This window comes from Diuraphis noxia, unplaced genomic scaffold (assembly GCF_037042655.1).
Source record: "Diuraphis noxia isolate RWA-SAM2 unplaced genomic scaffold, SU_Dnox_SAM2 contig0003, whole genome shotgun sequence".
In the NCBI taxonomy this organism is placed as follows: Eukaryota; Metazoa; Arthropoda; class Insecta; order Hemiptera; family Aphididae; genus Diuraphis; species Diuraphis noxia.
Window position 1 is genome coordinate 50,116,806 of NW_028301713.1, and position 27,550 is coordinate 50,144,355.

A 27,550-nucleotide genomic window follows, 5' to 3' on the forward strand; every position below is an offset into this window, starting at 1 on the left:
AACGTCCACATAACGAAATTCTATTCATCAAAAAATTGTTTGTCTAACACAATATGTCAATATATTTGAATAATTAAAGCAAATTAGAATCATTAGTACCTACATAAGTATAAGTATATAGGTTATAGTTGTAGCTTCTTTAATGAGTTTGTTTAACAATATACTTAAAATTGTAATTTGATATATATTATTATATTAGATTAAATAATTTCTATGGAAAATCGGATTGGCTTGACAAGAATACTCAGGCGGGAAAACTTTGTTTTTACAAAATATAAATTTACTGTCTGACGAACAACAATGCCATCATGTCATATACATTAAACATATTATACTTAATAAGATATCGATAATTATTATTATCATCGTATCAACTAAATTAGTGCTATTAAATTTACCTTAAATACACCTGATTTGTAAATAATTCAATACTAATTTTAATTATTTATCGTCAAACTTTGATGCGCCAATATTCAAATTTATCGCCATTAATTATAAAATATGTTTTTATATATTAGTTAAACATTTTGAAAAAACAAAATTATATCTATTACAACAGCAATGTTATATCCAACACAAAAAAAAACTATATACATTTTTATAATTACTAAATTTAAAATTTGTTTTTATGATTTATTTTGACCGTTACTATATTAAACTAGCTGCTCCCGTGCCCTCTTAAAAATAACAATTTCCGAAACCTTTTCTCAGTGCAACCCTACACGGCGGTTCGAAGTTACCACGTAGGATAATTTCAAGTGGGTGTCTACTTATCATAGTTAAACTATCATAGTTTAGGCTCTATATGTTGATTATTCAGTCAGGACACGTCTGACTTTTTGTATATTACTAGCTATTCCCGTGCACTTCATTGCCAGTAAAAAATACCACCTAATTTTTTAAATAAATTCTCGTATTTTTTGTGAGATAATTTTTTCGTTCAAGGCCATAAATGCGTCGATTTCACACATATTTTATCCTTGTCTGCCCGAGTAACTAATGTCAACAATTTGTATATAAAAAAAAAAAATGTTAATGGTTTCTCATAGCCGTTGTGTTGGTAACTCCTTATTTAATGCATCTTTACTTGATGGCTGGTGGTATGAGTTCACACCAAAATTTCAAGTCTCTAGCTATCACAGTTTAGGCTTTACGACGATCAGTCAGTCAGGACATAATGTCCGATTAAACATAAAGATTACTTATATATATGTAATTATAACCTGTTGCCTATTTAATATTTTTAAACTAAGTTGGCGTTTTTCAGAATTATCGTATCCCACATTAAATAATATTATTTCATAATCATTGCCTAAAAAGGTGATACTATAATATTATAAATTAATAACAGTCAGAAAACACAACAATACACGTTCAAACAATGATATAAATTAAAATGAAAATATATGGGACGGCGACGACCACGCTGAGAATTCGATCCCAAAAAACTTGAGGAAATATAATTATTATTATATTATTATATAAGATTAAAACGGAATACATTGCTGCACATCAATTATCACGCTTAACTTTTGATTCAAAAAGTGTGCTTATAGTTTTTCTTCTCGGCATTAATATTATACTATTATTATATCAGTTTGAAAATAATATTATAATATTAATACTCGCGTACGCCTTTGAATGTGTGAGAAGCTTTTCAACGTCTCAAACAAGGTATATCACAAGTGCCTTTCACATAACCAATTATTATTACTGTTAAATTTAAATTATGTACCAACTGTAATGTCACTGTATTAAAATAAGCTTTTATACACAAATCTATACCCACTACCTATGTACCTGCGTTTACTGCGTAACACGTATATAATATATTTTTACGACTGCACTTCACTAATTCACTCAGCAATCAGCATATTATACGTCCGTTTACATTTTTCCTCCCATCTCAACGTTTGATGTATATTTAAATACGATTTTAATATTTTGTCCTTTTCATACGGCTCGAGTAATATTATTTCCACTATACCAACGTTGTTGAAGCATCGTTAAAATCGTATTTACCTAAGTTTAATTTTGTATTAATATTATATAAATAATAAATATATGTTTTTTTTTATACAACTAGATAGTGAATTTTATAAAATATTTTTAATTATATACCATATATGTTCACCAATTTAGGGAAAACTAATCAATTTTAATTAAATAAATTTTATATCCGTATTATGTTAATCTTATTTATAACACGTATAAAAAAAAAATAAAAAAAAAAAAAAAAAACGTAAAAATATTCAAAAAGTAATCAATAATAAATAATTATAAATGGTTTTATACATTTTATAATGAATAGTAAAAATGTATTATTTAATCAAATTTGATTGGCTTTCATACAGTAAATTTTGGTTTTAGAGTCTGTCCGAATTTGGTATCAAAAATACAGGTTGCTATTAAAAAAAAAAATAAGTTGCGTTGCGCATGCACGTACTGAGAGGGTTAAAAATTTGAAATTTATCTGAAAATGGATATTTATATACCACTAGCTTGTTATAAAAATTCGATTAATTCAAACAGAAATCCAGTGTTCCCTAAATTGGTGAACACACAGTATATATGTATAATATTTAAACAGTAGGTACATTATTTATCTTACACGTATAATTAAAAAGCTGGTAAGTCGTGGATGTCGTTTTGCTCTACTGTAGGTTACAAATGGGTTACTGTAATGGATGGAATTAAATTTGAATTCAATGATATTATTATATCATTGTGATTCTGACTGGAGACGGTTTATCTGTCTAGGTCCTAGACTCTAGGATATATTATAGGTTATTAAAAATTTTCAAATCTTAAATTTAAAAAGGAAAAATTCACTCAAATGTTTTGAACATTTTAGCATGTTTAGGTAAGGCTAACATAAGTAAATAACCCAAATTTAAAGTTTTTACAAATGTTTTTAACTGAATTACAAAAAAAAAACTCCCAAAATTTAAATGCCTATAAATAGCTCAAAAATGGCTAAAATGTTCCGAACATTAAACCGCAAGGAACAAAATCCAAAATAAAACAACAAAGATTTCTTTTCAATTTTCATTTGAATCAATATTTCTGGTAAAAAACGTCGTCCGTAATCATTTAATATTATAAAATCGTGAAATCGTACGTTTTTTCTCCTTTAACCGTTTTTATTTCGAGTACCGTTTCGAAAATCGAAAGATGAACTCTCGAAAGTTCCAGCTCAAGAACATTAAATTTCAGAAAAAATGCTACACTTAATACTTTTGAGCAAGTTTAGAGGGAGAAAAAGTATTTAAAAAATAACAAAGAAAAAGAAATAAACATCATTAAAAACCAATACAATCCTCGCTCCGCTCAGAATCTAAAATAATAACATGAAATCACTGCATGAGTGGTAAGCTAATGTGATCAATGAAAACCCCCAGACTTTGAAAAGAAGAATTACTTGTTTATTTTTGAATTAAGTAGATGAATTTGTAACATACAGATTATAAGTACATTACACGTTTTATTTAAATAAATCAACCTAATTACATAATTATATACTCGCAGGTGTTCCCGAGTTAGTAAATTTTTCGTTGAATTGGTATTTTATTTTAAGGCCTCAACATATTGCATAAAAATACAACATTTCGTGTACCGGTGCTTATTATTAGATGCATATTTAATCCTTCATATTTAATAATCCACAAACACATCGAAACAAAGATTTACTCTGCATCATAACTTTATAATCACCTCCGTGTACATTAAATCGATTATTACGACAAAATAATAAAACTATTGTTAGAAGAAAAATCATTATTAATTTTTTGTTATGATATTTCAAGAAAATTTGAAATTCAAATGTTTATATATATATATATATATATATATATATATATATATCAAAAGCTATACAGAAATCACAGATAAACTCGAAAAACTTCTTCCTCATCCTGTGAACCTACTAACAATATAAAGTATAAACTAGGCTTTAAAAAGTTAAAAAGCGTTTTAAAAAAAACACATCTACTTCAATTAAGTCACACAAAAAATGATTTGAATACATCATTCGTGACAGACTCCACACATCGCCGAAAAGGTCACACTCCGGAATAGGCTATAGAGAACAATATCATCCGCGCATGCGATCACGAATTATGATTATATAATAATAATAATAATATCATTATACACAACACATAGGTCGTGCGACTCTTGCGTCACTGCGTCTGACAGCCGGTGGCATAAATCGGAAACCGCAGGTTGTGGATGACATTCGAATATCAGATCGCCGGCCTGATCGAGAAAATCTCTTCATACACGTAGTATTATGATATTGTTATACATTTTAACAGCACCACGAAGGGTCGCCACCACGCTGCAACCAGATAATGATTATTATTGTAATTTTTTTTCCCCCTAAGCGTTGTGTTAAGTTAATATCCTAAACTGTCAAACCGTTTCCTCCGGATCGGCTGGCTGCGCTGACATTCGGCGGCATTTGACGTCTTCTGCTGCACGGGCGGTGTGTTCGCCAGGCTAGCTGCACCATAATATATACCATTTCACATTAGATAACAATATCTCACTTAATCTATACAACAGTGATAATAATAATTATTGTTATTGTTATACAATGTGTCAAGGGGTTCGTGAACATGTTTGGTATATATATAATATTATGTATAAATGTAGTACCTATAGAAACGATACGATTTTATAATGTCACGGCGTGTATTTGATATATAAGTATATACCATGTGCATGGTGGTGATTTGTCAAATACGCTCACCTTCCTCCCCTTTTCTTCTTCAAATGATGCTCTAAAGTTGTTCAAAATCTGATTTTCGGATACATTTTTCTGAAAATATTCAAACATCAAAATCAAATTTGAAAGAGTAAGCGCCTAGATTTTGAGTCATTTAACTTTGTGTATTAAGGATAATTTATAAGTTCGTGATAATGGGTTTGAGAGATTTGGGGGCTATGATAATTTTAATATTTTATTAATTTATAATAATCCATCTACATTTATAATTTATAAGAATTAAATGCCTAAGCATGTTACTAGATGTGATATTACATATTATTTACATCTTATTATTATAAAAACACTTTTTACGAACTATTATATCCATAATATAAACATATTAAACACAATAAAAGCTACTCGTTCAAACTTTAGTTTAAATACATATAAGTAGATATAAAAAAATATATTTTTATATTATTCATTAAATAATTTATAGTAAACAAGGGGGATTCTTGTTTGAAATACAGAAGTTTGTATCGCAAAAGATGTGTCAACTTGATCATATTATAGTGTAGGTGCATAAAAATAATCTCAAGAATTTTTAAAATATGGTATTAATATTTAAAAATTATTCCAAAAATCGAAGTTTGAATACACTCGTATTAGGTTTAAAAGAAAAAAAATAGTTGTTAGCATACTCAGTGATTATAGTGAATCACTATAATGTATACTAAATTATAGTGTCTGCGTGTTTATTCTATAGTGATATGCATACGAATACGTATGTTTTTTGTTGATATTACAATAATAGCGGACGCGGAAATAAACGTTTATATAAACGAAACAATATACTGCCAAAAATTAGTGTCAATATAAGATTTACTTTTATCATCACACACGATGTCTATTTTAAAAACAATTTAAATCAGGTATGTTATTAAGACGTAGTGCTTAATACTTTTGTTTTATATTTTAAAATCTGTAATAATATGTACCTATTTTCTGTATTGACAATTTTTCTTTATTATTCTAAAATCATAAGCATGACTCGTGTATCATAATAAACATGTTTATATTTGTATGACACACAACATATTTGTGTAAGTATCGAAAACTATCGACGATAAACAGTAATGGAAATCATTAAAAAAAGCGGATAAACGGTTCTGTGCCAGGGGAAAAATAATACTCACCGGAATACGAGACATTACCATTCTATATGAAATCGATTAAATTGAAAATTGGTAAATAAAAAAAAAATGTTCAGTAGGAATAGTCAAATCAGAACAAAACGGAAACCAAACGTAATTTAACTAAATTTACCTTTGATTGGTTTGAGAGTTTAACATTTAGTTACTGATTAGGTATGCATACCTAAAAGTTATAATATATTATTATAGTTGGGTCATATACTTATATATTATATTGGACGGTGGCGTAGTTATGATTTTGTTCTAGGAGGGATATATAATTGATTGGCTAAACATAAAGTGGGGGGCTTCGCCCCTCAAACCCCTAACAGTTCTTTTAATTTTTTAAACATTATACTATACGCAGTTAAATTGGTACTTATTTATTACTGGCAATACATCGAATACAATTTAGTATCGCCCCACCACTCTTGTTTGTTATCACCCCACCATAAATAAAATAAGCAATAGAAATTTAAAAATATATATATTGTGCTTAATACTTATACATTTAAAAAAAAAATAGTAATTCAAAATAAAAAATGAAAACATGTATAACACTATAATTTATAAAATAAGATCCAATTTTCTTGGTTTTTTAGCTAACTCGTTAATTATTTCCTCTGTGTCAATGTGTACATTTTTGTGACAGCTAACATGATTAATCCATTCAATCGATCCTATATAAGACGGATAAGTGGATTATATCCGTGATTATAATTTATGGCATAATATGGGTAATTTTATAACCAAATAATCTTATATCAGTGTATATAAGTCAATGCATTAAACATAAAAAAAGGCTCTGGGGGGATCTATCCCCATCATCCCCCCACAATAACTACGCCACTGATATTGGAGGAATATATAATATATATTATATTTTTATATTGACATGATTCTGTTTTTTATGAAAACATTTTTTGCGTAAACCATTTTAGAATGTCAACATTGTTATCATAAATACCAATTTATTAATAATATGAGAGGTAGGTGGTTAACTCTAATATCGTAATGAAAAAAAATGTTTTATATAAGATATTATAAAACACAAGCACATTTAAAATAATTTATAAATTTGTTTATCAATCCAAATAATTAACATAAGTTGAATCTAGGTTGAGCCATCGAAAAAACATTATACATACTTTACATAACATTTTTTTAGTTATTTTAATTTGGTTGTTATAGAATATAATATAGCCTAGTGTTATTGACCTCTAAACCACTTGTATACATTATAATTTCGTATACAGACAACAAAGTATAGTGACGGGTATATATATTAGGATTTATAAAATCCGGATTTCACGGAGAACCTCAATGATTCGGATTTTGGATTATCTGCTTACATTTTTCCGTTTTTATATCTTAATACTTGTTTTAATATATCTTATTTCCAACTCATATTGACTACTATATAGTGTTGTCTTGCACTCGGTCACTTCGAAAACACAAATTCATTAATCCCATAATAATCCGAATAATTTTGTAAACCTGTATAAGAATTTGTTTCAAATACGGATATTCGGATTTCATGTTCTTCACTACAAAAAAACCAATCGAAAATATACTGTGTTGGTTACCAGACATATTTATTTTAAATTGCATTATTTAAGAGGATGTCAGAAACTGTTTATTTTATGTATTCGACCCTCACACAACATAGACAAATTCATTCAGGTCAAATAATTTTTTTTATTCATGTCTTTGGATAATCTAAAATAAAATCACGCATTACAAAATGTATAGGGAATACAGTGAAACCTCTTTTAACGGACACCTCTCAATAGCGGACACCTCCAAATAACGGACGGAATTTTGGGAACGGTGAAATGTGTACTCACCTATTTTCCCTCTTAATAGCGGACACCTCTGTACTATTTTTTAGGATATACTGACGTATCGATTTGTCTAAATATTGTTTTTAGTTTTTTGTATAGATACATTTTAATATCCATTTATTTTTAAAGTCGAATTTAAAGTTAAATAGTAAAATATGTCAGACCCTCAAAAATATTATAATTATGTAGCAGGTAATTTTAGATTTCACGTGAATGTGTTTTATCTGCGTCTGAGAGGGAAAGCAATTAATATCGCTCTGATATCCTCTAAATACATATTGCAGGAAGTACCTACTTGTAAACATCGTAAGAATATTAAACCGAGGTGCCTATAAATGTTTAATTATTGCAACGACAAAAAATATGCAACCGTTCCCTATTATATAATAGTACATTATATCTATAATTATATAGACGTAATTAATTTCGTATTGTATTCAATCATTCCAATATAATATTATTTTATTGTTTCAATTTCGTCGTCGGACGTGATTCGCAGCCATTGTAGGTACGCTGTGCACGTCTTGACGGGGTGATGATGGTCGCAGTACATGCAGTACGCTAGGGGGTTGTTACAAGGGTAACTCGCGTAATAGCCTTATTATTACTAACTACGACGACGGTGAAGATAAAACGATCCCGCCCTGCGTAAAACCGCAATAATTTCGTTGTTGTTATAATCGCGTCGTGAGAACGACCCACAACCTGTCGCGCGAGATGCAGAGCTGCAGGACTTGCAGCAGGTAAACCGGGCGGCGAGTGGCTGCGGTCCTTATGGGTTGGCGGGCGGGCGGGTGGGTCGTGAGGTGAGTGCCCGAGACGGAAGAAGACGACGACGACGACGACAACTGTGTTTGCTCGTGTGTGACCGAAAGACGCGCGAATTGTATATATATATATATATTTAAAACACCGCGGCGTATTATATATTTTACACCCACACGTTATATGCACGATGATGGGGTGCTAATGGGTGGCGCGGGTGGAGGCAAGTGTGTTTGGGTGAATAAACCGTGATGACAAAATAAACTCGAGAGGAGACGAGCTTGTCGTCGTCGCGGTGCGGGCGCGGGCGGAGGTTTAAAAGTTCTCGTTTAAAATCGACTTAAACGCGCAGCAAAGTTCACGGCGTGGCTTTATTGTTTATCTCCGCGGCGCCGTCGCTAATGCCGGGCACGCGGATTTCGCCTGCACCGCCAACCACCTCGCACACCTTTTGTACCGCGTCGCGTTCTCGGGCTCGTTCGCGCGTAACGTTCGAGCCGCGGGGACGACCCACCCCTTGGGCGCGCGAAAACCGTCGTCGCCGTTTTCGCACCTCGTCGCACGACTATACCATGTCGGATTACGACTCCTTATATTATTATTATCATTATTAAAATATAGCCACAGGGGACTCAGCTCGTGTACACGATGGCGTATATAATATTATAATTACGTGTGCGACATTTCGACAATGGCGTGACCGCGGTGTAGGTATACAGAGTGCTCGGCTTGGGTGGTCGCATCATATGCGTCAGAAGCGGCATATCGTCCGCACCCCGCCACCGCATACCACGGCAATCGCCCAAAGATGTTACCATAATAGTAATCAACTAAATTCACCTATACACATACATTTTTATGTTCAAATGATTCTTCGCTATATGCGGTTTAAAGGGGTATTTTAAATATCATTAAATTTTTTAATATGTGTTAGAAATCAATTCGACGGCTAACGCTATGTGCGGACAAAAGGTGAAAATCTACATGGAGCGAAAACCTCCAATAACTGAATCATTATGAAAGACTTTACACATTTACAACTTTTGTTTTTATTTATTTTCATGTGATATCAGAAAAATCACATGAGATTCCGGTATGGACTTGATCTTCAGCTCTTTGTACTCCAAATCTCAAACAGTAGTACCTATGCCTAAGACGTGAGTTGTGTTGGAACAGTCTACATTTTTAAATTTTATAAAGCGTGCATTGTGTTAGAATTATTTTTTTCACAACTTGGACCGACTTGATTATAAAATATAGATGATTAATTAATTTAGTGCCTTTTATACATTGAAACGTTTTAGATATTGTTATAATTTTTTTATCATTAAAACGAGATTATGAATTTACTTTTGTTTTCGATATAAACTAAAATATAATAATAAAAAGTCATCAGTGGGTCATGTACTCGTGTCTAATGTTAACGTCAAAGAACTTATTTAAAAAAAAAAAATTAAATATTATAAACTAGTCTACTTTATCCACTGTATACAATCTAAGTTTATTTTCAACAAAATTTAATCAAGGAAAGAAACGAATGTTCTACTTTTGGGTTTTTAGTAATCGAAACAATAGTAATAAATAATGAAGACATGATAAATCATAAAGCCAATTTTATGAGAGTTTTTTTTTCGAAACAGAAGTATTAAATGTTAAACTTATATATATATATATATATATATATATATATTGATAAAATTATTACTAGAAGGTTTGGGTGGTCGATTTACTGGACAATCGATCGAGAACCAACATACCATTAAACCGAAAATAAAAATAATAAATATGATTTTCGAAAAATTCAAAATTATTCATTATACATCAATTTACATTTTTATCTTCTTAAGTTTTTCAAATTATTATTAAAAAAAAATTCTCAAATGAATCGTTGAAGACGAAATTCATGTGGATGCTTTGAATATTGATTGCCCTTTACTGCAGCCAGCTCAAAGTCAGGTATTGTGTATACTTTGGTGGATAGTGTTGATTAGGTAAGACTACTATCTGTCAATTATAATATCGATTATACGAGTAAGAAAAAAACAAACTTAAAAAAATGAAAATTAATATACAAGCGTCGTTTTTTTTTTAAACTTATTTATTTTCGTTCGTCAAATGATCAAAAAGTCTGATAATGGGTGCTAACCTATATGTATTCGTTCTAATATGACAATAATTAATAAGTGTGTGTTACCTAATAAATTTACTTCTACCAAAGCTCCCTCTCATTCTCTTTTACTTGAGAACATATAAATCAAAGAAATGTTCACCAAAGCAAACTTGTACATTTATTATACATATTATATACAGTTGTGTGAAAATAGCAAGTACTATCTTAAAAATATCATAAATTATTCAAAACATTAATAATTATTGACATAGTTTTAGTCTGTTGCTTACCGTAACTAGACCCGAATATATTTTATCATTGTCTAAAATATACAATGAGTCCGTGGGAATAGGGTACACTATATCATTAATTAGGGATAAAGATATTATGTATTATTTTATCAATTGCGATAATATTATTAAATATAGATTTTTCTGATATTCTAATTCTAAACTATATTTTATTTCTAATACTAAATATTTCGTAGAGTGAATGATTATTCATAGCGAAAAGTAAATGGAATATTTTTTGTTTAATTATCAAGTTCAAATATTTCCAAAAATCATTTAATGAAGTTTTTTGTCGCATAAAATAATATATCACTGTAATAATAATATAATATTCATAATTATGTATAAACATTTGAAGTTATAGAATTTTTATATAACAATATGAGTAGTGCGCATACAAACACTTTGATGGCAGACTAACTAGGTATACGGTTAAACGAAGCACTATTGAGACGTAGAAGGTATATACGCCGCCCGATTTCAAAAGTTTGGTGTGTGTAAAAGATGTGGATAAATTCAAAGATGGGGTGGACGGTGGTACGCGATATCCTTATATTAAACAGTTACTAAAAAGTGACAAAATTAATTTCACTCGAACGGCAAGCGAATAAAGCTCTTTACCGGGAACAGCAGCGAAAATATAAATAAAATATATATTTTATTGTATAATGTTATTATATACGCCGCTACCGCTGCTCGCATATAACGTGTACAAACTCTTCTTCTTCTTCTTCTTCGCGCTACGGTCTGCAGTGTATGTGTGCAGTGGGTGGGCGAGTGTGCGTGTATTTATATGTATAAAGTGAGTATGGCAGCAGAAAGCTCGCAAATAATAATAATAATAATAATAATATAAAGCGCGCGAGAAAGCTATAATTCAACCGGCAGCCAACATTAAGATTACTAATCTTTAATCCTCGGGCACCACCCTCCGTGTCGCGGCGCCGCATCACCATCGTCCGCGCGCGCGTCCTTCTACCCCATCCCCTATCCACCGTCACCACTACGCGTTCACCTTATACGCGGATATTATATATACGCGACGCGCGGACCCCCCGCCCGCCACCGGCCGGCCACCGCGACCAGCATATATAGGCGGCGGTGTACCCCCCGAAGTTAAGATTTACGGGCCCAAAGGCATTATACGAGTCTCGGAATCTTCCACGGCGAATTATTATGATATAACGCTAAGAAATCGTTATTATATGGTAACGGGCTTATCTCGGGTACACGCACAGCCTCGGCGGCCCACCCGCACCGCCCGGACGAGAGCGTCTTCATCGCTGCCGTCCCACCCCGTTAGTGCCCCGGTACGACGACGACGACGACGACGACACAACAACAACAACAACAGCGGCGGCGGCGGCGGTAGTATATGTATATAATAATATAGTAATAGTCGTCGTATGCAACTAATATAAGTAAGTATAACGGCGTGCGTACACAGATATATTATAATACGTGTGGGTGTGTGGGTGTCGGTTGTGTATTTTTTCCCATTGCCTACTCTTCTCTTCGCGCGACGCATACAGACACGCACGGCGCGAAACATGAAATATTACCCACCCTTCGGGCCTACCCGCTCCTCCCGCGTATCAATCCTATTATACTATATAAATGGAGATTTAGATAACCCTTTTTGCACTCGGCAAACGATGACAAAATCGTTGTCTTCGCGCACCGCACTATTGTACGCATTCTTTTTTTCCGGTATTATTTTCGCACTGTGCGTGTGCAGCAATTCGATTCGATTCGAACTATAATATTATATTACCAATGATTTCGTTTGACGTTGGTCGTCCACTGCGGCATAGTGGCTATGTAGTCATGTCGACAAGTCGCAAAAATCAACGATAATACGCCAGCTGACAGTTGATTTCACAGACGGCTGTGTTGCTCGTCATGGTCAACTTTACGTTGGTGTGATAACAATATTATGCTTTTGTAGGGTATAAATTTTCAGTTTTGTAATCGCACCGTCTGGAGGAAATAAATCGAATACAGTTTATGATGCTGTATCAAAAGGTTATAGGTTAGTGCAAATTAATTGTTAAACAATTCTGCAATATAGGTACTATTCGTGTGTTGAAAATTGAAATTAAATTAAACATATACCTATATAGACTATATATTATATGTGTCTATTTTTTTTAAATTCTATCTTTAAGTTTAGAAGAAATTGCAAAGTAAACAGTAGGTACCTTTTAAATAATGAAATAAACAAAGTTTCTACCATATAATAAGAATTGGCATTTTTTTTACGGGTAACGAAGTGTACAATGACTGCTGCACAGCTAGTGCACATATTATATAAATGGAGATTTAGATAACCCTTTTTGCGCTCGGCTCGCAAACGACAACAGAATCATCGTCTTCACACGTCCATTTTCCCATGCCATTATTGCGTTATAATATACATTATTTCCACGCTATATTATTCGATTCGAGCTAAATATTACGTATATTATTAGTCCGTGGGTGGAAATATTATTGCTGTTTTCATTTATATTTTCTTATTCGTATTTCGTATGCATAATTGTTTCGGACAAAAATTCTTGTGAATCCGTTTAATGGTTGGTAAGGGGAGAATAGCAGCCCTCATCTAGACATTTCGTTTCGTATTATATCTATCATTATAAATTCTTAGTAATTTCATAGCTTATATTTGCTACGCACGAAAGTAACTTTCACGAGAAAATCTTTGAGCGGGTTAAGAAAATAATGGTCGATTGAAGATTTGTGGGAAATGCAGTTTTCATCAGTTTTATTTTTGATTAATTTTTTTTATGTTATTGCACTTCATGTATTTAAGTAGGTAAATTATTATTATAATTTTTTTGATTTGATTTGATTTTTTATATAACAGTATAAAATAATTATACAATACAATATTTAGAATTATTTAGGCGTAGATCACTTTCGATACGTCTTCTTGCTCATGCTCATTTTCGGTCACTCTCAATAAATTATATAATCGGAAATCCTGTATGATTTTATTTTATTTTTACTTTTTTTTTGTTTTTTCTTGTAACTACGGCTGTGTAACTGTTGGTCATCGTCGCATACTTGACCCAGACCCATCGCACCAACCACCAAATATATCCCGAGCCTATTAAAACTATTCGTGATAACTCGAAGTTGAAAGGAGATAAAAATTCGTTTCGACATATGTACTATTCGAGTTATCTGACTAATAATAGGGGAAGAATTTTCTAGGTAATTAAAAAAAAATTCAAGTTGACAAGTTTTTCGAGTTATCGAGGTTCGAGTTATCGCGGATTGAACGTACGGTCGACCGCTATAATATTGGTCACTTTTATATTTTATACTTATGATCTATGATGTTATCTGCCGTCTGTTTAGTAATAGTTTTTCCGTCTCATTGTGGTGTTACAATGTCATTAATTACTTAATATTAAAAAAAGAAATCAATTAGAATGTATTCTATGCTATTTTTTTTTCAGTCTTTACCTTTTTTTTTTTTGTTTAGCTAAAAGAGCTTTGCCCCTTACAATTATATAACCAGAAATCCATAGTATTTAGTATTTTTTGTGTAATAATATTCAGTTTGTAGTTATTTTAAAGATACGTCTGTAGGATTGAAGAGTGTTTTTTTAAACATTTATTTTTGCTCTATTGTATTTACAGCGTCCTTGAATATAATGACTAAAAATCAAACGATGTTCAGTTTAAAAACGTGTAGACACTTTAAAATAACACAATGGCTGGGGTTACTTAAATAAGTAGATAAACAATAACGATTATTCATTTTTTTGGAATTTAAAAATAATTTAGATTTTTTTTGATTACTAGGTACTTTGCCAAATCCTCCTTAGAATTGTTTTTATTGAACCAACTGCAGTTATACTTGCGGGTACAGCAAAATATACAATATGACGTATCCAATATTAATTATTATTAAACGTGCCCAACACTGTAACGTAAACACTAAACATACGCTGTATGATTGTTACAGCTCGTTCGTTCTGTAATAATAATAGGTATGTAGGTATTTACCTGCAACACAAACAACGTCCACGCAGAACAGTTATGATTAGGGCTAGTTAATGGTAAAAAGATCAATATTTTGAAATTTTTGTATTTTTCTTCGGTTTTTTTTTTGCCGTCTAGATATAGTTAACGTTACATTTAAAAATCATCCATATTCAATATTAAACCATGACATTATGATGTTGATCAGCAACCATGAGAAATCTACGTCTAAAAAATACTTTTTTGTATTTTGTTTAAAATAATAATAATTAGTACCTAATTATAAACTTATTTCGAAATACTTACCATTTTATTTTTTTGTATCTATTGATTAAAATTTATAAATGTGTTGTATTATAAGTAATTATATGTCGAATTTAAACTGGACATCTAATAGATTAATTAAGTATGGAAATATTTCAATGGGTAGGTGTATAATATACAACATAATACTGACCGAGATAACTGCACCATAACATAAAACAATAATAATATTCGTCTGACATTATACACTACACTAGAATGACACTATCCCAATACTATAAATAGTAAGACGAAATAAAAAATAGTTAGTTGGCAGCGGTGGGATTCGAACCCACGCCTCCGAGGAGACTGGTGCCTTAAACCAGCGCCTTAGACCGCTCGGCCACGCTACCACCGTGAAATTAGACCATGAAAATAGGCCTATTTTTGACTGTTGAAGTGATAGAAGTTTTCAAGTTTAACAGTGATAACAAATATAAGCCCTTCACTTGTCAGGTCAATATATTGATTTATGGTAGACTGGTAACTCTATTAAATCGATTTTATCACATCCGTGAAAAGATAAACGGATGTTGATAATTCTTTTGGAAATATAAAAGTCACCTTGCAACAGGTAACAACCTTTGAATTACGTATGTTATGTTCAATATATGATTTTAATTGACACCCTGATATACTTCATGACAATTTATTAAACTATACCGAATTAAAATTTGTTAAATATTGTTATTAATACAACGAGCAACTTTAGATACAAGTAATAATGATTTAATTATAATTAATAATAATTTTGTAAAAGTGTCGCGCACAACTTATAGATAAAATTAATATATGAAGGCTTCTCCTTTATTATATGTACGTAAATGTATATGTATAATATACCCTATACAATTTGTAGACTTTAGGAACTTGAGTGACCTGTAAATTTCTTGTAACAGTTGATATGTCTACAATTTAAAGAGGTCATGTCTCACGAAGAGTGAGTTTTATACAATTTATTGAAAGGTATAAGCATAGGCACTAATTCCGGAGGTACTGAGGGTGCTTAGCACCCCCAAAGTCAAAATTAGTACTCTCATATTAAATATATTAATTAATATGTTATATTTTATATGTATATCGTTTTTCATACTTCAAATATTAAAAAAAAAAACTCGAATACCTAATTAAAAATATATTATTTTATTGATTTATATTTTATACACAGGACAAATGTTTTTTTCTAAAATGGTAAATTTGTTTTAATACACATTAATTACATTATAATTTATGATAAAAATTTCATTTCATTATATACATAATGAAATAATGTACATAATTAAGGAGGTTGTAAAGTATTTGACTGGTGTAGAGTGTGAGATATATAGCCTCTCGCAGGTCACCGATAAGTTGATTTTGGAGGGATTTGAGCACCCCTGAATTTTAAGTGGATTTGTGGCTATGGGTATAAGTGTGTTATTATAATATTTATAATATTGAAATACGTCTGAAAATTTGAAGTTCAGTAAATTTGTGTTTTCATACTTGTATTTTTTAAATATTTATTTAATTAATAAATATTTATTTTAATAATCATAAAAATATACAGAGATTATAATATTTTAAACAAAGATGAGAAAAATAATAGATAATAATAATCCAATTTTTCCTTAATTAATCATATTATTGTATCTATGTCATTTGCATAATCTCAGTAAAAAACTTGAGGAATCTTTTATATTACATGTTTTTTTTTTTTTTATTATAAAGAACAAGGCCTCGACAACATAGGACATTGGCCACGAATTACATGTTTTAACCTTAAGATGTTACCTTTAAGTTGTAATGCATTTTTAATTATGATAATATATTTTACATATATTTGTGACTGAAGAAGTGAAGAATTTCTTATATTCGTTTTAACTAACATATAAAAAAATATTGTTTTTAATTAATTATATATAATCAAACAACTTATGATAAACTTATGACCTTTCCATTCAATTTTCAAGCTTTTTTAAAAACCAAAAAATTGTTTTTTTTTCGTACAGAAAACAAAAATAAACTAAAAATGTGAGCAATTTAAAATATATAATATATTATTAATAGAATATTATTTTAATTTTATAGTTTAGGTATAGCTAAAACAGCAAAAAATTAGTTTTTATTTGGGCGGCGAGTCCACCTCTACGGCTAATGGGTAAATCCTCGCGGGACACTCAGTATATATACCCACGTGCCTGTGCCCAGTCCACAACTTTTTTCATAGAATAGGCGTAAATACGTTCAAAGTATACCCACCCACATATTATTTTAAGCCTTAAAATTACGTGAATAAAATATTCTCTATCTAATTATTAAATAGATTATGATTTATATCCTATATATACCACCTATATACACAGTTTCACGTGTGTTCTGCACTCGTTCGATATAATTATTGCTGGTCGACTAGTCAAGCGTACCTACTTATATATAATACGTCTATATAATAAATTATATTAATACGTATTGTTTTTATAAAATATTATATTGTAGGCACTAAAAGACGTAATACCGCGGGGCCAATCAGGAACCGGAGCTTTGGGATGATAACGATTTATCGTTGATTATATTCTTTGGCGCCCGCGTTTACGTGTTTGGTGCGAAAACCGAACAGCGGCCGAAAACTCGACGCCTGCACGTCGGCGATGTTGCAGCGGCAGTATAGCTCTGCGCAGGATGGCTGATGGAGGGAAAGGCGAAAACCTAACCTATTATTATTATTATTATTATATTCGGTCGAGTACGTGATGGCTTTAATTTCCGTCTCCCAAAGTATAGTAATTAACTTTTCGCCGTTCAGCTCGCGGGGGGGGGGGAAGGGGGAGAAAAAATATAACCGCCGCGGGCACACCTCCGTAGCGGTGGCGGCGCCGCTATGGAACCGCGCGTCCGGAGCGGCGGCGGCGTGGCCTTCGATAATCCGCAATAAGACATAAATAAAGGTGACTTACCTACGGAAACTTGGTCGTGTGCGGGCCGCGTATAGTCGCGCGCGTAGGGCTTAAAACCACCCTGGGCTTTATTTATAGGCGAAACTCCTTGGCGGCCGCGTTGGTGCTATCAAAAATGATTGTTTATGTCACGGCGGCTTCTCCCCCCCTCACCCACCACCGCCACCACCACACGTCGCCGTCGCCGGGTGCGCGGGTCGGAGTGGTGGCAAGTTGGCTAAGAATTAACTTGCCATTTATCTAACCGGCAAAGCCCCAGTCCCGAGCCCCCTCCCCCTCCCCCTCACCCGCCCCACAATCGTCTCGTCCAGCCGCTTATATTTCTCCCTTCGCCCCTGCCGGTCCCGGCGCGTACGACGCGATATTATAAGATATGATTTACTGCCACGGTTTACTCAGTCGCTAATTTAAAGCTTTTGCGCCGCCCGACAACGACTGTATATAATATATATATGTGTGTAAATTCCTTGAATGCTTGCGCGTGCGTGTGTGAGGACGTTCTTTGTGGGTGGGTGAGGGGTGGCCTCCTCGGCAGCGGCTGTGGCCTTTAAATTTGCCCGAGCGCATCTTACAAAATGCTGTAATAATATAGCGAGACGTATATAATCATAATAATAGTACAACAGCAATGACGACGCGAATGCGTTGCAATAACGTATCAATGTTACTCGGACTATATTATATTATTGTTATTAATAATATTGTTTTGCAGGTTGTTTTCGTAAGACGGTGCGGTGTCTTGCGCGTCCGTCTGTGATTGAGCCAATCGTCGTTTCGGATGTAGGTATTTATGCGATTATTAACAACAGTAATTCGGATCTGATGACGGTTAACTTCACGCGTGGATCTGAAAATCTGTTGGATGGGAGGGCTAAAATGTTTTCAAAAGAAACACAATAGTTATAATTTTAGTTCATCGTATATAACAGAGATTAAAAATGAGATTTGATAACAATGTAATAATTATACAATTTATTTATACAAGATAAATAAAAAGCCCCTAAGCTCCATCTTAAATCCTCTGCACCTGGATGACTCTACATTAATATAATAACATAATATGTGTTTCTATATGTAGTTGGAATGCAACGTATAGTCTTCATCCGGTTAACGAATAAGTGAGCGTGAGACCCCACAAACATATTGTATAGGTACCATAGCTCCGAAGTTCGAAGCCATTTTCAGAGAAACAAATCTACCTATACTACTGCACTATGTGTTATTTATTGTTAATGGCGTCTTTTATGTGAGTGCGATTCGCTTGTATAGAATTATTATATATAATTTTAATGCCGAACCATAATAAACCAGATCATATTATTGAGGTATTATTTAAGTACCTTATACTGCGTCTTTAATAATAATATTGTCATTTAGATACTACAATATTTTATAACTAATAAGTACCTATATATTGATAGTCGATAGTATAAGTACGCATTAGGTACCCAAGCATTATAGTTATACAGCTAAACAAAAACAAAAACAAAAACAATTGTTTAGTTCAAATTTATACATAATACATATTATACCTATACGTTGTTGAATTTAAATTATAAAATTATATATTTATGTGTCATGATATTTTGCTTAAGAAGAGGTCCCTACGTTTTTGCTGGTAGGTACATAAAACATTCATTGAGAACTGAGTTATAAACTATTGTCATACATGCACAGCATTTCTGCAGCTTAATAATATTTTAAAATGTTCGTAATTGTTGCTTATCTTAAAATATTAATAAAATCTGTGATGACAATATTCTAACCTTAAAGTTCGATAGTTAGTCAATTCACTCTATATTTATAATAAAATTGATTATACTGAACTTAAATGTACTGTATTTTAACTAAACTATACTAATAATAACCTGTTATAAAAATAATAATGTTGATGACAAAATTATTAAAAGTCGAGTACTCGCACTTGTATTATTATGTATACACGGCGAACACGATTTTTGTAATAACTTAAGTAATTAATATAGTTTGTGTTGAAATTTTAAATTCTGTTGCTTCAATATCATAAAAAAACTCCAATAGTGGAAGAAGAATGTAATTAAAACAAGTAAATTTTCTTTTTAGTTTAATATTACATTCTTCATTTTTAACCTGATATCTGACACACATACTTTCGTACACTAATAACGTAATTTAATATAAAACAACATCAAATTCAATAAACTACCTAGTGCCTTATAGTTTATTAAAGTTGCTAACATTATCTGTGTTTGTTCATTGGATTTTTGTAAAGAATTTTTAATATTTATGCAATTAAAATATTACAAGTTTAAAATCCATTGCTTAGAAATTTAAATTTAAAAATCTTAAAAACGTCTAACCTACAAATACAAAAAAGCGGGTTATTCGTGGATGTCGCTCTTCTGTACAGTAGGTTACAAGTGGGTGTTATTGTAATGGATAGAATTAAATTTGAATCCAATGATATTTTATCAATGTATACGAAAAACGATTCTGAGCGGAGACGGATTATCTGCCTAGGATATATTATAGATTATTAAAAATTTTCAAATCTTAGATTTAAAAAGAAATTTTTTTTATGAATTTCTAGCCTAAAATAATTTGCGAATTTTTGTGATTTTTGCGTATGTTGTCAAAATTTAAACTTTGAATGCTTATAAAAAAAATCGTGACTATGAATTTATTTTATTTTTCAACTGCTATTGTAATAATGTGTTATGAGCCGTGGATAGAATATACTTATATAAATATTCGGTGAAATTTTCATGTAGTCATTCGTTTTAAAGTTACATCAAAAACCAAAATCGATTTTGTCGAAAACTGATTAAGCGTAAAATGTTCCGTTTTTCCCTTAATTTTTAGTTTGTTTACCCCGATTATTTAGAAAAATATTGAGAATATTTTACTTTTGACTCCCCAAAGTACCATTTAGATTCACTTTCTGATCTAACAAGATACTGAAGTTGAAAATCGAAGTATTTTTAATGCCCTAAAATGTAATGATAGGCACAAAAAAAATAAATACATCGTGGTAAAATCAATACATTCCTCGCTCCGCTCAGAATCTAAAATAATGTTTTCAGCTATAAGAATAACAAGTCAACTGACTCCAAACTAATGACTTACAAGATGAGGTTAGTGCATGTCTTGCATGATGATTCAGAGAGACATAATTTTCGCTGATATTTATTTAAATATTGTTATTATAGTAATTGGATTACTTGGTTGAACTCTTTTTTGCCAAAAGCATAATATCGTTAACGCACAGGGATATACTGTTAAACAATATAATTATAGTTATTACTAATAGTTTATTATTTCGTAAAATATTATACTATCTGTTAACAACTTATAAAGTTATATAAGTCAACAGCTCAGGAGTACGACTTTAGATATCGGAGTGTTCAGTATATGTACCTACCAAATACCAAGATATCGCGTAAAACGGTGTGTATTTAAGTTCATGGTACAAATACTAAAAACACCTTAATAATATTGGGTAATACAAATATTTTTCCATCGTATATATAATAAATAGCAGTGAAAAAGATATTCTTTTAGTGCCTATGAATAATATTTTTTGAATGAATAAAATCTTCTTTTTTAAAAAAAAAAAATATCCTATAACTTCAAATGTCTATGAAAAATACTGTGTTAAACATGATGTAATATACTTTTTATTTAATTGTTACATCATCAACAACAAGGTTATTAGCTTACAATATTAAGGTTAAAATTAAAATTATAATGTAAATATTAATAATGAATAAGTTATTATGTACTTAGGGTGATGTTTACAGTGGTCTAAGATTATACTAAAGTTGTATAATTTGATATTTTTTATAATGTTAATTATTATTATTATTTTTTTTTTACTGTCTGCATAGCGTCCTACAGCTTCGTAGAGATTATCCAGAATTTAACATTCATTTCTAGCCTCTGTGAACATTATGACAATTGATGAGAATATTTCTGACTGTGATAATTGAATAAAATTGCAGAAGGGGCATGTTGAAGGTTCAGTGATTCTCATCTGATGTCAGGTGTAATACACTTTTATAGTTTGAATAAGTATTTAAATTTAATATTGAGTTTTTATTACTCACCAAAATTGCAAATTGCCTATATGAAACGCCTTAAAGTGTGACTGCCTCTTAAGCCATATAGATTTAATAGAATATATTATTATTATAGTCATAATTACAGACGTATATATCCCGGTCATATATTCAGAAACTTAGGTAAAATTCATTGGCCAAGAACTTAGTCATAATCTTTTAATTGAGATACAAAGTAAAGTTACATGTTGGGAAATAACTATATCAACCAAAGTATCAATATTAACCCATTCAAGTCATAAACTTTACAGCATATAACATTTAGGATTATGACTTTGATCGTTTACGTTATAATATTAGGAAGTTGATCATATTATACCTATAGGTTACTATAATAAGGGTGAGCAATGAGTGCATCCCTATTCAGGAGGTATTTATAACCCACATGTCTGCTATTGAAACACTTAGACAAGTCCTTACCTAACTTTTTTTTCTTCAAATCAAATAACTGATATGTATCTATACCAGTAACTCTAGAACGAATATTGCCGTACTAATGCAAGATGAGCGTGTGTGTGGAATATTGTTCACTAGTGACTAGTGATTAATTTTGTTTGTAGGACAAATTATTTATTCAAACCAGGTATAATAAATTATGAAGATTTGAGTTTTTCAACGTCTAAGCTAGGTAGTTACATTGTTATGCGAAGGTAAAACATACAAATGATGCAAAATCGTATGTATATTATAATACTTCTATTTAGTTTTGGCGAACTTTTATGATTTAAGTAGGTACCTACTCTCAAATGTTAATAAGATAATATGTATATTATTAAAGTAGTTCTTATTTTACTTTGGTGTTATCCTTTTAAATCTTTACCGCATTTTATTACCATAATATTTTGGCTAAGTTATACTTAATATATAACTGCTTACGTTTTCTTTTTCGTAAACTCGTTTATAGCATTATAATAATAAGATTGTTAATTGAAAATAACGAGAAAAGTGAAATTAATACATGGTTCTGAATACAGAGTGTATCAACTATATAATATTATGTTTGAATATAATAATTATGCACCTACTTGTGACTTGTGAGTAACTGATGGATTTCTTTTCTTTATTTGAAATTCTCGATGACAATAGTTAATTATATTGTAATTGATATAAAATTCTCGAGCCAATATATTTTTGTTGTCATATTGTTCATTATTAACATTGACACGATTTTAATTTAAACGGTCAATTATTTATCGTTGATAAAATATGTATATTTTTATTACTAAAGCCAAAATAAATGTCTATTATATGACGTATGTACATTATTTTAGAATATAAATGTATAACTGAGTTTAATTTTTAAAAATATGAGTGTCTTACATTATAGTGGTATTTAGATCATACATTATGATTTTATCCTTTTCTAGAATTTAAAGTTGAACAATAAATCAACCAAAGCATGAACTGGAATATTTTTGAAAAACGGGTCCATAATATTGGAAATGTGAAATATTTGTTTTTATTCAAACAACAAACTGATACCTATAAAACCAAATAATAGTAATCGGTGTTAAATGCCAAAATATGTTTAAATAATATTTGTTGGATTTTGTCATCCACTCCTTCGAAATAACGAATAGGCAACTTAAAATACAGATTTGTACTTAAAGCAGTGTAAGCCTCTACAACTTGTACATAATTAAGATGATATCATATTATCATAATACTTAAAACACTAAAAGATTTTGTTTTTATTTAGCTGATATTAATCATGAACACCGACCTTTTGGATTCATGACACAATATTTTAGACAACATAGTCAAAATAATTATGCCTAAGATATAATATTATTTATTATGCTACTAAAACTGCCTATAATAATAATAATAATTCATTTTGGCCAAGTTGTTATAGCTTATATTAATTGCATCATTTAATCGCCATATAAAGACATTTTACTGTAGTTGTAACCCATGAATGGTAGATATATCATAATATTTTTATTAATATAGTAACGTCAGCACAAATCCAATTAGCTACTAACTAGTACAATATAATTATACTTTGTAATTAATTTTTAATTGTTTAGAATGTTTAGATGCAAATTATAGTTTCCTTTCCGACTGAAGTCCAGCATATATATATATATCATTAAATTGTTGTATTTTCTTCTCCCTGGACGTAACTTCTTCGATCAGTGGTTAATGATTATCTAAGTTGTTAGGTAGTACAATACTTACTGTATTCCATTACAATATTGTCGAATTGCTTTTCTTGAATATTTCGTAACTAAATATTCATGACTAAATACGTCAATAAAGCGTGTAGGAAATATAGCGTCGGATTATCGATTTAATAAGAATAAGAATAGCTACCCATTACCCAATATATTATTTGGAAGGTTTTACTTTTTGTACAGCCCGACAGTTATTGGGATGTTTTTGCCTTTTGTTGGCTTGACCTTATTGGATTTCTCTGCAATAGGTTCTCGGTGTCTGTTATATTGTAACATAATATAATTATAATCGTGTGGCCAATTTATTTTACAATTTAGTCGTTCCGATTTCTGAAATTACTCAAAAACTCGTGTATATTTTTCTTCATGCGTTACTATTATTTTATTAAAGTTAAAATGATTATTTAAAATCAATTTCACTGAAAAATAAATTTTGGGTTGGGATGTAATAGCTAACGCTATCTAGTTACGCGTCTTAGGTTCAGCTCATTTCATGGCAATCACTAAACGCAAAACAAACTTACAATAAATATACATCAAAAATTACATGTTACTAAATTCTGGGAGAGATTAAGTGAAAATTTAAAATTATTTGGAACAGTAACAGGAATAAAATTTCAAACATATCAATCTATTTTATATTGCCTTTATAACAATAAGTAATAACTAATAACATTAGGGTCTTTGGCATTTATAGGTATATGATTTTATTAAGTTTAAGCATAAAAGTAAAAAATATTACAAATTAATTTTGAAAAACACAAGATAATATGAATTATGTATTTTTTTCTTCGCATCTTATGAAAACATAAGTAATCCAATGGAAATCAGAACTCTGAGGGACAATTACTTAGGTACAATTTATTTCCCACCTGAAACGGACATCGTGAATAGCTCTATTTACCTGAAAAAATGATCAATATTTTTAGGGGCATCGCCAATTTGCGCCAAAAAAATTAATTCGTTTTGGGTACAGCTCATTTGCGCCAATAAAGGTATGTTTTTCAGACAATTTTTCAGTAAATTTGGCGCAAATAGGCTGTCTGAAAAGACATACCTTTTTTTTTGGGCGCAAATGGACTGTACCCAAAACGAATTAATTTTTTTTTGGCGCAAATTGGTAACACCCATATTTAGACTATATAACACGTCATCATGAAATAAGTGAAAAAATATTAGTAAGAGGTGACGGTAAAAACAAAATTCTTACTATATTTTAGTTTTAGCACTGTACACTCAGTAGAAAACTGGAAAATAGTACAAATAATAGTGTGACTTATATAAAAATATTGTTATATTAATATATTGATAACGTGTGTTTAAGAGAGATCGTGGCACATGAGGCACCTACAAGATTTTCCAAACTGTGCAATCAATTTATATTTTGTACTTACCTACATACGATCAAGTTAAACGGCTTTATACCCGAATCTAGGAAAAATAATCCCCAGAAAAAAAATCTCCGGAATAAAAACCCCCGGATAAAAAATCTACAGGAAAAAAACCCCCGGAAAAAAATCCCCAAAGATATACCTAACTGTTCTAAAATAATAATTAATAATAATATAAAATAATTTAACAAATATATAAAATTTGAATGATAACTATTATAATATTATCTTGATCACACAGCTAGATTACACAAAAATTAAAAATAATTATGATAATAATGAACAATAGTAAAAATATAAAATATCACATTGCGCATAAAATAAAAATAATATCTATATACCTATATAATAAAAAGTTAATCAGTTCTCTTGCGTAAGTTATACTCACAGCTGTCAAAAATTCCTCAATAGTTATGTTTTCTTCATTTTGTCTTTTGACTAATTCTTTTAGACGGATGTTTACAGTTTTATTGTGGCTTCTTTTTGTTCTACGTTTCTAAGGTTTAGACTTAAGAAATTTTGTTCCGATCATTTATCATTTTATTATTTGTCAATCGTACTACTTTAATGATTTCGATACGTAGATAACGTCTTTATCTGTCGATAATGCGATTAACGGCCATTATGCGTTCTGGACTCAAACTAATTGGTCACTATTGAGAGGATGCTACACCAACATTTGACGTCTCCATTTAGGATGTACAATTATATTATATAAGTAAACTTTGCAAACTCGAAAAAGCAAACTTTGGGGATTTTTTATCCGGGGGTTTTTTTCTGGGGATTTTTTTTCCGAGTACCTTATACCCACCTCCATCCCCTTGATTAAATGTTTTGTGTATTTGTATTTACATAATAATTGGATAGCGAATAATTCATATTATATATATTTCAATCCATACATTAAAAATATAAATAAAGTTGTAATTATTGTTATCAAATTACATCTATAAGGCTATAATATAAGTTATAACATTATTATAATATTATCTATACTCTATTATGTACTAAAAATATAATTGTATATTTTATGACAAAAAATGTTGTCATTCCACACCCCATTTCCGATTTCTAGATCCACACGTGCATACCATGATGTGTTGATAATATTATTAATATTCATAATACATAAAAACTATTAAAAATAATTTCAATTGCCCCAGCCTAACCTAAAACGTGAACTGCATAAAAAGGACGATAATATATACCTACTTATTTGGTAATATTTACTACCATATTGTCAGTATTAACCGCACATTTTACGGAAGGACCGGAAACGGAGATAGATATTATGTATAGTTATTAATTTAAACAATATACCTACTACAAAAATATACTTATGTAGGTGTTTCATCATATTATTATTTTTTTTTCTTTTATATTATTATTTAGGTACCAGCATAACGTTGTTCTAATCTCATTTCAGTTGTAAATTAGGTACTAAGTTTCGTCAATCGTTTTATCGATTATAAAATGTGTAACTAACCGCGGCATACACCTTCGATATTATTATTACAAAAATATACCTACAAGAGTTATTCGAACAAAATAATAATATCCTAAGTCATAACAGTCAGCCATAGACGATGGCCGCACTCTATAATGTTATACCTATGATTTTCTACGTTGCAATAACTGTACTGTAACAGTCGTTCTCTCTCTCTCCCTCTAAATATAGGTTAGTAATAATAATATCATTATATTATGTTGACTGCACACGTCGCAAAAATAATTATGATT

The 27,550-nt window shown here is 30.7% G+C and overlaps 1 long non-coding RNA gene and 1 other non-coding gene across 2 annotated transcripts in view; both read right to left on the reverse strand.

Annotated features, from left to right (window-relative positions):
• Positions 1-3,957: 3,957 nt before the first annotated feature.
• The window catches only part of LOC149057492 (uncharacterized), a 55,234-nt gene continuing 31,641 nt past the window's right edge, over positions 3,958-27,550 (reverse strand). Inside the window, exons 3-5 of the long non-coding RNA XR_016191021.1 lie at positions 4,660-4,822; positions 4,420-4,555; positions 3,958-4,339 (exon numbers count right to left, since the gene is read on the reverse strand). This is a non-coding gene — a long non-coding RNA (uncharacterized LOC149057492). The remainder of the gene's footprint in view (positions 4,340-4,419; positions 4,556-4,659; positions 4,823-27,550) is intronic.
• TRNAL-AAG (transfer RNA leucine (anticodon AAG)) lies at positions 15,481-15,562 on the reverse strand. The gene has a single exon. It is a non-coding gene; the product is annotated as a tRNA-Leu (tRNA).